This window comes from Tenrec ecaudatus, chromosome 14, assembly GCF_050624435.1.
Source record: "Tenrec ecaudatus isolate mTenEca1 chromosome 14, mTenEca1.hap1, whole genome shotgun sequence".
Classification (NCBI taxonomy): domain Eukaryota; kingdom Metazoa; phylum Chordata; class Mammalia; order Afrosoricida; family Tenrecidae; genus Tenrec; species Tenrec ecaudatus.
The window spans coordinates 68082291-68095512 of NC_134543.1; positions in this window are offsets into that span (position 1 = coordinate 68082291).

A 13222-nucleotide genomic window follows, 5' to 3' on the forward strand; every position below is an offset into this window, starting at 1 on the left:
GAAAATTTAGGAAAGTCCTTTAAAATGTAACTGAAACAAAATAACAAAAACCACACACACCACCCTTCATCCTCTGCATTACCTGAAAAAGGAGACACTGAGATAGAATCAACTTCATTTTGAGTTGGATTTTTTAAAATAAAAAAAAACCCTTTATCAATCTGCAGGTCTCTAATACTGATTTTAGACAAAACTAAGTATCCTCTTTTATTGCAAGGTATGCATTATTTTGTTCAATTTTCTTCTTGGCCTCTCAGTTAAATCAAAAGGAACCCCCTTCCATCCCTCACTGTATGCTAGCCAATGACCAACAGAAAAGAACTTATCTGATGCTGCACAGCTAGAGCAGAGAGCCAGGTTTTTCTACCTACACAATGTAATATCAAATCCAAATCTGAGAAATCACTGAACTATTCCAAAAGGAACACCACAAGGGGGCAGGTGAATCCTGGTGAGGGCCAGGTGAGAGGGTCTCACTATTAGAAATTCTAGTCAAAGAAGTGGGGGGAGATCAAGTTTTCTTATGAACATAGCTTTGGGTGTGGACCATCCAAGTGAAATCTATTTATCCCATAGCTGAAAGATGGTCAGTAGAGCATACCAAGGCTATAAAAGGAAGAAACGGACCCAATATAAATGGTCCCACACTGACAGCGCTTGCTATGTTTAAAAGATCAATCGGATGGCTTTACCAAGAAGAGAAAGGCTGTTCGGAGAAGAAACATTTGTAAAATTTACTATTCAGTAATCAGGGTATGCTTTGACAATAAAGGTGACGTATCAAATCACGGAAAAGCAATCCGAGAAGACACCTGGGCTAAAAATGATCGTAATAACCAACAGCGACACAAGAGAGGCATAAACTTTGGAAGGCAACTGTGCGCCCCACTACACCACCAACACCAGAGGCATTAGCTTGGAAAGAGAACAGAGGTATAACAGGTTGGTGTTTTTTTTTCCCCTACACAAAAAAATCAAGTCCATGCCAGACAATTTAATATAACTAAAAGCTGCTGCTTATAAAGGTTACCTAAAAAGTACTTAAATAGTCCTTTTTGATCTTCATTAAAAATTAAACAGCCTACCAATAGTAGGTAAAATCGATATTTAAAAATTAGTTCTCCTAAATAAATATTCTAAAGTTGGCACCAGACATCACTGTGAAAATGCCAATGACAATATTTTCAGAGACCAAATATACACACACCTTCTATGCAAAGCAGCCAGGATGAATTCTAGTTGACAGAGCTGGACATTATCACCAGCTTCCCTTTACAGCAACTAAGAAATACAGTTAATTATTTGAGGTGAAAACTTAACATATAATTTTTTGTGTGATTTTACAGACTGATAAAATGGTATGCCTAGGATAGTAAAGGATAGTTTTTATTTAGTTTGTAATAACATTTAGAATCTTTAAATAAACTTTTAAATACTTTTTTCTTACTTATGTTTCACTGAATTTCTTAGGCTCATACTTCATTTTCTGTACTACCAATGTAGAAATCACTTCTTTTATGTTTAACTTTTTGACCGGGGTAGTGGTTCTATCATAGATTTTAGGCAAACCAAATCTTAGAACTTGGGGTTCTTGGGTTCAAGTTGAGTGATTTTCCTCTTACAGACAATGATATACTTTGGTTTTGTAGTACCTTAAGGCTTCTTAATGCGGAAACTATTAAGACTATTTTAAAAACAAACCTCAGGACTCAAATAAAATCTCTATATTTCCTTAACCCAACTAGTTAGATGTAATCAGTGACATAATCTCATAAACACAAGCATATACATATACACATACATACATACACGATGCAGTCCATTGGAGATGGCATGTAGGTGACTCTTTCTCCTCTCTTCACGCTGCGCTTAGTCTCCCTTTCCTTGTCTCTGTACCCCACGTCATTGCAGGATTCTCCTATGCCGTCTCACGTTGAGGACTGGAGAAATGGCTCGTGCAATGCTTGAAATAATAATGCTTTTACTTGTTAGTGTGAAAAGCTGGATGGCTTTTAAAGCTGACCAGTCCAAAGCTATTTGCACATAGTAGACATTCAATAAATATTTGTTGATTTGATTTATTCTAGGGTAAAGAAATGGGTAACAACTTTTTTTTCTTCACTGATTGCTATGGTTAGGCCTGTGTACAAATGCATTTATGAGTAAATATTAATGGTCATGGTCATTGAAGGCGTTTTAGAGAAAAACAAATTGAGATCGGCAGACTGTTAGGAATCACAATGAATAGGAGCATGGCGAACAAAATACTCTTAAGTAGTTATAAGATAATAGATGACAAGCACCATAAAACAGGGTCTACAGGAAGAGCGTTCTGATACGTTATTTGGAAACAAAGCAGCTAGTCTATGGTTTCTGAGTCACCCGTTGAGGGTTTACTTTGCTGGCACCACATACGAAGTCAAAGGACTGCAGTGCGATTGTAAACTTCAGGGAGTATACGTGGCACATCTACCCCTTGGGTATATTTTCCCCGGGTAAAGCCCCAAAGTTGTTATGTGTGGTTTCATTGACAATTGAGAGGTCTTGCACAGAAAGCTTACGAATTCATCCCACATTTCAAGTAATATGTCACTTTTAGAGGCTGAAATGTCATCCGCCAATCACTCAAAAAGTCATAATTATTTCCTTTTCTGATCATCAACGGCGGTGGGGCGGGGGGCGTGGGGGAGGGCGGCGGGGGGTGGACTGTTTCGGAGTTTACAACATGTTAAATTTTGGCTCAAGGTGAATTTACGACAGCAAGGTTTATGACAAAATCTGTCAAAACATTAGCCGCGATGGCACACCAGCTTTGGCTCTTGATAGCATCCGAGAGGGAGGCAGCAAGGTTGACAGACCGACGGAACAGCCTTAGGGGTGGAGATGCATTTCTACTTCCAGCTCTAAAAAGGTTCTCATTTTGCCCAAATGTGTGAGCTGTACAGGGAACTCTGCGTATTGATTCAATGTTTGCAAAGACACTGAAGATCCTAGGATTGAAGATGTAATTCTGAGGGTAAAACAATTATTAGCTAAGAGATCTCGAGATCTTTTAGACAAAAATCTCAGAATTCATGTAACGCTTGCATTTTTTGTCTCATGCATCTAAAGAAAAATTAAGTCTGGATACAGGTAGTGCCTTTTTGATACCTCAAAATAAAAATGATGATTCATTTGGCTATGTGCCAGCTTTGGATTACTATTCATTTTAGTGATTTGTTTTCCCCCATAGTAAATGATGCCGGCGGGCTTCCCTCAGGAGTGAAGGAGCTATATTTCCTAAAAAATGACAAATAAAATACTGTTTTTGATAATGAATCACTCTTGCCAGTAGTCAGTTGTAACCAACACAGCGAACTATGTGGGAAATAGATAGTAGAAATGATTTCAGAGACGGATATACTATATGGAAAAGCATAATTCGATTAGACACAGCCAGGGCAGATTTATAAATAACTCTCCTCTCAATGTTTGAAGGTTTAGTGTTCAAAATCCTACAGGTATATGCTTGAGAGTTTCAAAAAGCCTTTTCCACAACTGACCTTTTTATTGACGAAAGCTATGTATTTTGCAAGCTCTAGGATATTGACTCAAGAAGCTGTATGAGGGAACTAGATGGAGAAAGCAGTACAGGCAAAATAAAATTAGTGACTAAGCATTAATATTGACCCCTACAGAAGAATGTGCCACGTTCATAAGCTGCAGCTATGGTGGCTCATGTTTAGGTGCAATTTAATTTTGCTCTCAAATATCTTAAAGTACAGCTTAATTATTAAAAGAATAATGAAAACCAGATAGAAAAATTTCAAGAGACTTACCAAAGTATTCAGAATTCAGGAAACTGGTTAATTTAGGATATGGAGGGGCATACTGAACCTGATTCATGTCTTACATAGATGGTAGCAACATTAGAGGGCATCCAAATACATCACATGCTTATAGTCTACCCTCCCCCCCCACTTCCTGAATTTGGACACATTTGGTTACAGACAACAATTTAGTTAACACCACTGTTGAATGGAGATTTAATGGCCTGTGTTGTGGCATGGGAATCTTGTGGTCAACAAACAAAAGCATGCATTCACTTTATTGCATAGTGAAATGTCAAACTTTGGACCCTAAGGGGCCCAAATCTAATAGCTACATAAAAAACTCTGATTAACAAAAAAACGAAACTCCACCCCAAAGCTCCTCCGCTTTAAATTCAGTGTGAAATCTCCAAGGAACCCCAAATGTTGGACCTGTTTACATGAGAATAATTGATAATATCTTTGAATCCCATTGTTTAGGAATAGTGCTCACTTTTACATCTACATGGTTTTTTAAAAGACATGCTTGACGACTAGATGTAAATTAAAAGTATAATTTGGACAATGAGGTCTCATAATTAAAGAACAATGATTACTCATCAAATATTTTTCTTGGGAAAAGAAATAGGAACAGGACCATATCTCTAGCCGGCAAAAGCTTTCATTCTGAGGGGACATTTTAAGGAAATCTGAAACAAAGGAAGTTAATGTCTGTCCTAATGGAGAGATAGAGAAATAGCTAGAAGGTGCAGAGAAGAAGGATTAATTCTAACTTGGGGGTACGGTGATAGCGGAAAATTAAGGCAAGCCTCATGTAGGGGTTGGCAAGTGAGTGTTGTTGAATGATGAATTGAATAAATGAAAGGGTGTGTGGATTTGATTGAGTAGGAAATTAAAAGTGGTAATTTAATTAGGAATGAAAAATTCAGGGTAGAACCAGAAAAAGGAGAAGGTTCTTGGAGCACAGGATCTAAGGTATACGTATGGTTGGTCTTGCCATTCAGAAGAATAAAAGTATGTGATGTGGAGCCACTCTGTATAATCTGAAACATGTGCTCAGACAACTTTTCAAAAACATTTTTTTAAGTGTGCGTGCACACACACATACACACTATCCGTTGAGTCTCAAGATCATAAAGCCACTGTTGTATCTTACAATGATATATATCTGTAATATCTAAACTTTCAGCTCCCAATATATTCTTCTTAAAAGGATTGTGGTAATCTCTGTAAAAGCAGAAACAAAGTGATTGTTTCTATATAAGTGAGATTTTCATATAAAAATTAAATTTCCAATTATTCCAATTTCCAATTTGACAAACAAGATTATGTATTTACATTCCTACATGTTACCTAAATAAAAATACACAACAAATCTTTATATTATGACCATAGTTGACATAAACAAGATACAAAAACAAATCTACATTGCAGTGATAGGTTTTGAAAAAATGAAACATTAATAATCAATGTTTATAATTAAGTAAAGTGTAATTCTGAAAGCAATAACATTGAGATGTTTTATGTCAAATCATTGTACACTTGTTCAAATTATATTTGAATCACGTGCCCTAGAATTATCTTCAGAGCCCATCCATGAGTTAGGAAAGAAATTCAGTCTTCTGTCTTGGGTGACTATGGTATCTTTAGAAACAAAATGAAGCTTGAAGATTTAAAATCAAAACTTGCCTTTGGCAAATCACTGTGTACATAATACATATGGGCTTGAGAAACATTCTTGGTGACATATCAGGAGGATCTGCTAAGCAACAAAAAAGTTGGCAGAGAAGAAAAGGCCACAGGAGACAAAGTACACTCAACTGGTGACTTGGCGGCTTTCATCTTCTCAAATATTACGTAATTTCAATTCCTCCAGTTTAGGCAAAGTACCTTCGTTTTAGAAAAGGTTCACTCACTAAAGTTTCTGCTGTAGTAGATGCAATTTTTCAAACGAAAATTTCAATAAGTAAAATGCAAGTCTCACTTTTAAATTTGATTGAAAAAAATTCAATTTAAGTTTTCCTAGGTGTACAACTTTATGGATTTTCATAGCAGGAAGGTGGCTTTGGGGGGAGCAGATGGACTAGACATGGCAAAAGCATCTGATTCCCTACAGACCTATAAATCATAGGGCTTTATTTTTATTTATATTTTTAAAACGCACACCCCTAATTGGTTGCTGCTGTTTTCTAAGGTTTGCCTTACACAGAGTCAGTGTTTTAAAAAAAAAAGTTCGTTAGCTAGAGCTTAACAACACAATGGCTGAAGGAATGGAGCAACCACACAAGTGTTTAAATTCCATGCCATATCCTTAGCTACAACGCAGAGAAAGTTCAAACAACAGACAGACCTGCAAGGTCCGACTTGTGTGTCGCGGATACACTTACTCATCACCAGGCAGCTCCTATTCAGGGCAACCGGGCCCTCCCAAGCAACATGGTTAATTGAATAAGGATTTTGAACCTTTTGGCTGCAGATAAACCAAAGTGGCACATGGCTCATCATTCAAACATTTCATTTAGGCAGCTGTTAGATTTCGTGCCCAGGCTAATTTGGATTGTTCAATCATTTTCTTTTCTTTAATGAAAACTCGCTTGGAGTTCCTGCTGGGGACGAAGAGCTACACGCATGGCTCCAGTTCTCTTTGAATGATATATTTGATGTCTACTCAATTTACCCACGTGTACAAGTAAAACTCACTCAGAGTTCATTTAGGGTTATTTTATTTGTGGTGCCGTTGTATCTGTAGGTGTACAGTGTGTATGTGAATTCAGTGACATTCGCTTCTGACGATTGCATCCTGCTCCAGTGGGCCTGGGGCATTGGGCAGTAAAGGACTAAAAATGTGGGATAGGAAATAAGCATTTTTTCAAAAGCATCATTATGTTGGGAAGTCAGTAAGGAATATTCTGAGACCAACTGTAAGAGAAATTGGGAATCCTAATAGAAAATGAAGCACGAAAGACAGTTTTCAGCTCGAAGGCATTTTCCTTACGAAAGAAGTGGAGTATTGATTTTCATGGTCTCCTAATGGAGCAAGGACTAGGGGACAAAGACCAAGGCCCACCCTAAGATAGAAGTTTTGTACACAGGCTATGAATGAAAAAAAACTCCATTATGCATTTGTAATCACAGAACAGCCCACATGTGGGTTTTCAACCCAATTTAACACTATTAAGTAGCCCAATAAAATACAAATTAAGATTTTAAAATGATACAAGGCCTACGCATGTTCCCAGGTAAGTGACAAAAGCAAATGAAATCTCTTATGAAGGAACCCACAGTCACCTAGGCCTTGAAAAAGCCAGTAGGCAATAATTCTAAGAGTACAAGCTTGCAGTAATACCACAAAATACCTCAATAAACAAAAGCACGTCCATGTTGTTGCTGCTGTTGTTAAGTGTCACCAGGTTGGGTCAGAGTTCCAGTGACCGTATGAACGAACCACTGCCCGGTCCTACACCATCCTCACAATTGTCCCTCTGCTTGAGCCCATTGCTGCAGCCCTGGTGTCATTCTGTCTCCTTGGGGACCTCCCTCTTTTTTGCTGCTCTTACTTTACCAAACATGATGTCCCTCTTCAGGACTGGTCGCTCCTGAAGCATGGTCAAAGTAGGGATGAAGGCGCCTTGCTATCCTTGCCTCTAAGGATAACTCTGGCTGTGCTTCTTCCTAGACAGATCACTTTGTCCTTTTAGTAGTCTGTGATACTTCCAATATTCTTCCCCAGCACAATTAAAATGCAGACATTCTTCGTCAGTCTTCCTTATTCAATGTCCAACTTTCACATACATAAGAGGCAATGGGAAATACCATGGGTTGGATGAGGTGCTCTTTAATCCTCAAAGTAATATTCTTGCTTTTCAATACTCTAAAGAAGTCTTGTGCAGCAGATTTTTCTCATGCAATATGTCTTATGATCTCTTGACTGCTGCTTCATGAACCTTGATTGTGGATCCAAGTAGGAAAAAATTCTTGACAATGTCAACTTTTTCTCCATTTATCATGATGTCAGCTATTGATCTAGTTGCGAGGATTTTGACCTTCTTTACTGAAGGCTGCAATCCTTGGGCTTCATCAGCAAGTGCTTCAAATCTTCCATACTTTCAGCAAGCAATGTGTGTCATCTGCATATCAAAAGTTGCTAAGAAAACTTCCTCCAATTCTGATTCCGCCTTGTTCTTCATATTAGCCAGTTTCTCTGATCATTTGGTCAGCCTACATATTGAGTATTGAGTAAGTGTGGTGACAGTTTATGACCCTGATGTTCAGCATTCATGATTTTAACCCTTGCACTATTCCCTTGTTCTGTTCACAACTGCCTCTTGATCCATGTACAGGTTCCGCATGACCACAATGAAGTGTTCCCATTCTTCTCAAGGCTACCTGTAGTAATGTATAGGCAGTAAAACACAGGCAGACATCTTTCTCATCTTCTCTGTTTTCAGTCATGATCCACCTGACATCAGCAATGATACCCCTTGCGCCACATCTTTTTCTGAATCTGGTTTGCGCCTCTGGCAGCTCCCTGTCAATGTACTGCTGCAACTGTTATTGGATGATGTTGAGCAAAATTTTACTTGTATGTGATACCAATGATATTGTTCTAGGATTTGCATACTCTGTTGGGTCACCTTTCTTTGAAATGTGTACAAATATGGATCTCTTCCAGAGAACTGACCGCATAACTGTTTTCCAAATTTCCTGGCATATATGAGTGAGTGTTTCTAGTGCTTCATGAGATTGTTGAAATGTTTTCATTGGTATCCTAGGATCCTTGTTTTGGGCTAAGACTTTCTGAGCTGCTTGAACTTTTTCCTTCCCTTCTGTTGGTTCTTGAGATCGTGAAAGTCTGCATTAGTCCCCCTCCCATAATAATAACAAAACATAGAGTTAGTTGAGAAGATAACAGAAAGCAATATATAACAAATTTTAAATGAGTCAAAATGGCTAACAAATGAAAAGGTCATAAATTTCAACCCACTCCACCTACAGTAGTCTATTTTTCAATGCATTTTGTCTGATAGAGTGGCTACTCTCATCCTTCATCAATAGTCAGAGGAGATTCATCTGAGGCTTAATTCAAATGGAGCCTTTGCAAAATGAATTTGGAGCTTTTACTGTCATCCACAGTTTTCTGCAAACTAGGTACTCAGAATTTAAGCTCTAATACTGTTCCCTCCTCCAGTCTTGGATTTTATTGTTTATAATCCTTGGATCACACAGGCTCATATGCTGCTTCTGTGCAGACTTAGATGTCTGTTCTTTGTAAGACAAGCCTTTGAGACCTCAGAGGCTACTCTGATAGGCAGGCACCATCTATTTTCTTCACCACCTTTTGCTATAGCACCTATATCTTCAGTGATCTCTTTATGAGGGCAGGTATAAAGTAGAGCCATGTCTTAAGAACTAATTGTTCTTAGACGGAGCTATGACAATGTGTGAGCTCAAAATCCATTCATACATCTACTGTTTATATGTGGCCCTGGTTCATTTGACTGGCATTGGTATCTATTTATTGTGGACTATTATACATCAGCCCCATAGAAGCTAGGATATTTTTCAGTTGCCTCATGTGCATGTAAGAGCTGGACAATGAAAAAGGAAGGCAGAAGCATTAATGCATTTGAATTATGATGTTGATGAAGAATGTTGAGAGTAACATGGCCTGCCAGAAGACAAAAATAGCTGTTTTAGAAGTATGGCTAGAATGCTCCTTGGAAGGGAGGATGGCAATACTTTCGGTGACACATACTTTGGATAGTTATCAGGAGCGATCTCTCCCTAGAGAATGGTACCATGCTTGGAAAACTGAAGCATTAGTGAGAATAAGATGGGCTGACACAATGGCTGAAACAATGGGTTCAAACAACAATAATTGTGAAGATGACACAGTACCAGGCAATATTTAATTCATTCTTCTGTATATAGGGTTGTTGAATAGAAATTGATGAATGACACCTAATAATTAATGATTGCATTCAGAAGAAGAAGAAGACTGACAGATAATATTTCAGGAGGAAAGAAGAAAGCTAGATACCAACAGAATGGCATTTTGAACGAGTGAAAGGACTTTCATTTTTGGCCATGATGGAGTACCAAAGACCAAATTTACCTTCCCAAGTTAAATAACTAAAAAGAATAACAAAACCTAGTCAAAATAAATGAAACATATATATTTTTTAGACTTTGGACATTAAATAGTGCAGGCTAGTGATTCCTGAGGGAGGGGAAAGCAATAAGACAGTCTTATGATAATCCTGTTTTTCACACCAGAGGAATTTCCAGCGAATTGTGTAAGGAATGGGGACCAAATAGAGCTTGAAATTTTCCCAGAATTTAGAAGACAAGAGTCAAGAACTTAGGGAAGTCAAGACAACTGGACCATATAGCATAGTGGGAGATTCTGCACAGGTTAGAGTGCTACACCCAGAGGACACTCTGAGAAATGGCAGGGCATTCCTGTGGAGTCCTAAATTGAGTCTTGACTTGCACAAAGATGTGAATAAACCATCAAGGCAAGGGTAAGAGCCACTAGATTGAAGTAGGCAGGAAAATGACTGACACTTGCCATGGCTGGCAATAATTTCTGTTACAACCAGCCAGAGTAGAAAAATCTCATGATATGCAGGGAAGTGTATGCAGGAAGGGCAGGCTTGGGATTGGGAAAAATCATTCCTAGACTAAACTTGCTGAGCTCTTGCCTCCTGAAGCTTAAAAACAATCTTAAAAGCATCACACTGTTTGCTAGTAATGTAACTGCATTCTCAAATAAAGTTAAAAAATATTGAAAGAAATACGAAAATATCTACCATCCATCAAGGCAAAATTCACAACGATTGGCATCTAATTACAAGTTACCAGGTACGCTAGGTCTGAAGCAGGAAAATACAACCCATAGTGGGCAAACTATCAATTACAAACAACCCAAGGAATCAAAGAGATAGGAGAATTAGGAATGAGAAAAGTCTTGAAATACAATTATTAACATTTTTATTTTTAAGAAATAAAGGCTACAGAAGATACTATAAAGCAGTTTTTCCCAACATAGGCAATACCACCACCACTGCCCCTGCCGCTAGGAAGCAGGGGAGCCCTCCCAGGACTCTGTAAAAGCAGAGGCCTCCACTTCACCCTGGATTAGGAGCGATGGCATAAATGTTTCTTATTTCCAGGGATGCTGAGTAATTTATTTATTTTACTGAAAATGGGGCAGTAGACCAAATAAGTTTGGGAGCCTATGAAGAGCATGAAAAAGTTACAGAAAGACCCAGTGCTAACTTGCAGAGATTAAAATACAAAACCAACGACAATTACTGAGCAGAAAAAGACCCTGGAAAGCATGCGCAGATTAAACACCGCAAAGGCAAAGATCAGTAAAGTCAAAGACATCGAAATAGAAACTCTTCCAAAAGAGACCTCATAGTGGGAAACGTTTCAAAGAACAAAAAGAACAAAATGAACAAAGCATCAGTGAGTGGTAGGGCAATTTAAAGCAGACATGAAGTAGCTCCAAAGAGGGGAAAGAGAGGTGGCAGAGAAATACTGGGGAAAAAACCAACAGTTTGAAATTTTCTAAATTTGATAGAGCCATAGAATTGAAAAGTTCAACAAAACTTAAGAAAATCACTACATAAAGGCAAAATGAAGACTTCCCAGACACATAAACGGTGAAGACACTCATCACTACTAGCTTGGCACTATTATAAATAGTCACAAACCAAAACCCAAAACAATTTAAGCAAAAGGAAAGCTTGGGTCTACGCAAAGTATAGAGTACTAGAAATCGTAAATATATGGGTAAATCTAAAATATTTGTTCCCTAATTTAAAAAAATCCTTAAAAGATCATTGCTTTTGAAATAGAAAAAAAAGCCAAGAGGTAAAAACATTTATAGAGGTCTAAATACAGGCATATACATATGTAAATATATTTATATATAACAATAGGAAAATAGATCTATGTATACATATTTATATGTTAAGTATTAAGGTAACAGATGGACATTGGGCCTCTACTCAAGTACTCCCTCAATACAAGAACACTTTATTCTAATAACCTGGCATTCTGTGATGCTCACCTTCCCAACACGATCACTGAAGACAAAATGGGTACATAAGCAAATTTGGTGAAGAAAGCTGATGGTGTCTGGCTATCAAAAGATATAGGGTCTGGGGTCTGAAAGACTTGAAGATAAACAAGTGGCCATCTAGCTGAGAAGCAACAAAGCCCACATGGAAGAAACACACCAGCCTGTGTGATCATGAGATGTTGATGGGATCGGGTATTAGGCATCAAAGACCCAGAACTTATATTGATGTGAATGAGAGGAAGTGCGGAGTGGAGACCCAAAGCCCATCTGTAGACAATTGGACATCCCTTACAGAAGAGTCACAAGGAAGAGATGAGCCAGCCAGGGTGAAGTATAGCACCGCTGATGAAACATACAACTTTCCTCTAGTTCTTTAATGCTTCTCCCCCCACGCTCCCCCCCCCACCACACTATCATAACCCCAATTCTAGCTTACAAATCCAGCTAGACCAAAGTATATACACCGGTACAGATAAGAGCTCTCGATACTGGGAATCCAGGAGAGATAAGCCCCTCAGGACCAATAATGAGAGTAGAGGTTCCAGGAGGGTGGAGGGAAGGTGGGGGGAGAAAAGGAGAACCAATTATAATGATGTACATATAACCCTCTCCCAGGGGGACGGACAACAGAAAAGTGGGTGAGAGAAGACATTGGTCAGTATAAGACACGGGGGGAAAAAGGATAAATTATTAAGGTTTCATGAGGGAGGCCAGGTGAAGGAGGGGGAAAGCGAACTGATACCAAGGGCTCAAGGAGAAAGAAAATGTTTTGAAAATGATGAGGGTAACATATGTATAAATGTGCTTGACACAATGGATGGATGGATGGATGGATTTAGATAAGATTTGTATGAGCACCCAATAAAATGATTTTTTAAAATTTGATTTTAAAAGCTAAATAATAACTATGCTTATGACTGGAAAGGAATCCTGGTGGTGTCACTGTGCTGCCCACAACAAGGTCACTGCTTTGAATTCACCAGTTACTCTGCAGAGCAAAGATGCAGCTGTCTGCTCCCATGAAGACAGGCTGTTGCAAACCCACAAGGACAGTTTCTACTCCCCCACCCCTAGCCTGCCCCCAGTGGCATCCAGTTTCTAGTCACAAAGGAAAAGCTCCAGTCCACCTTTTAATTAAAAAAAGATTACTGACACTACAGAGTGAAATTGAAATATATTAATATTCCACTACTACACATCCATTGCAAATTGGGGGAGGGCGTGTTCATGAGCCAAAAAACCAAAACAAATAACAACAACTAAACAAGGAAAGTTATAAAACCAAATATGGATTTCAGCACAAACAGCTGAACTGAGAAAG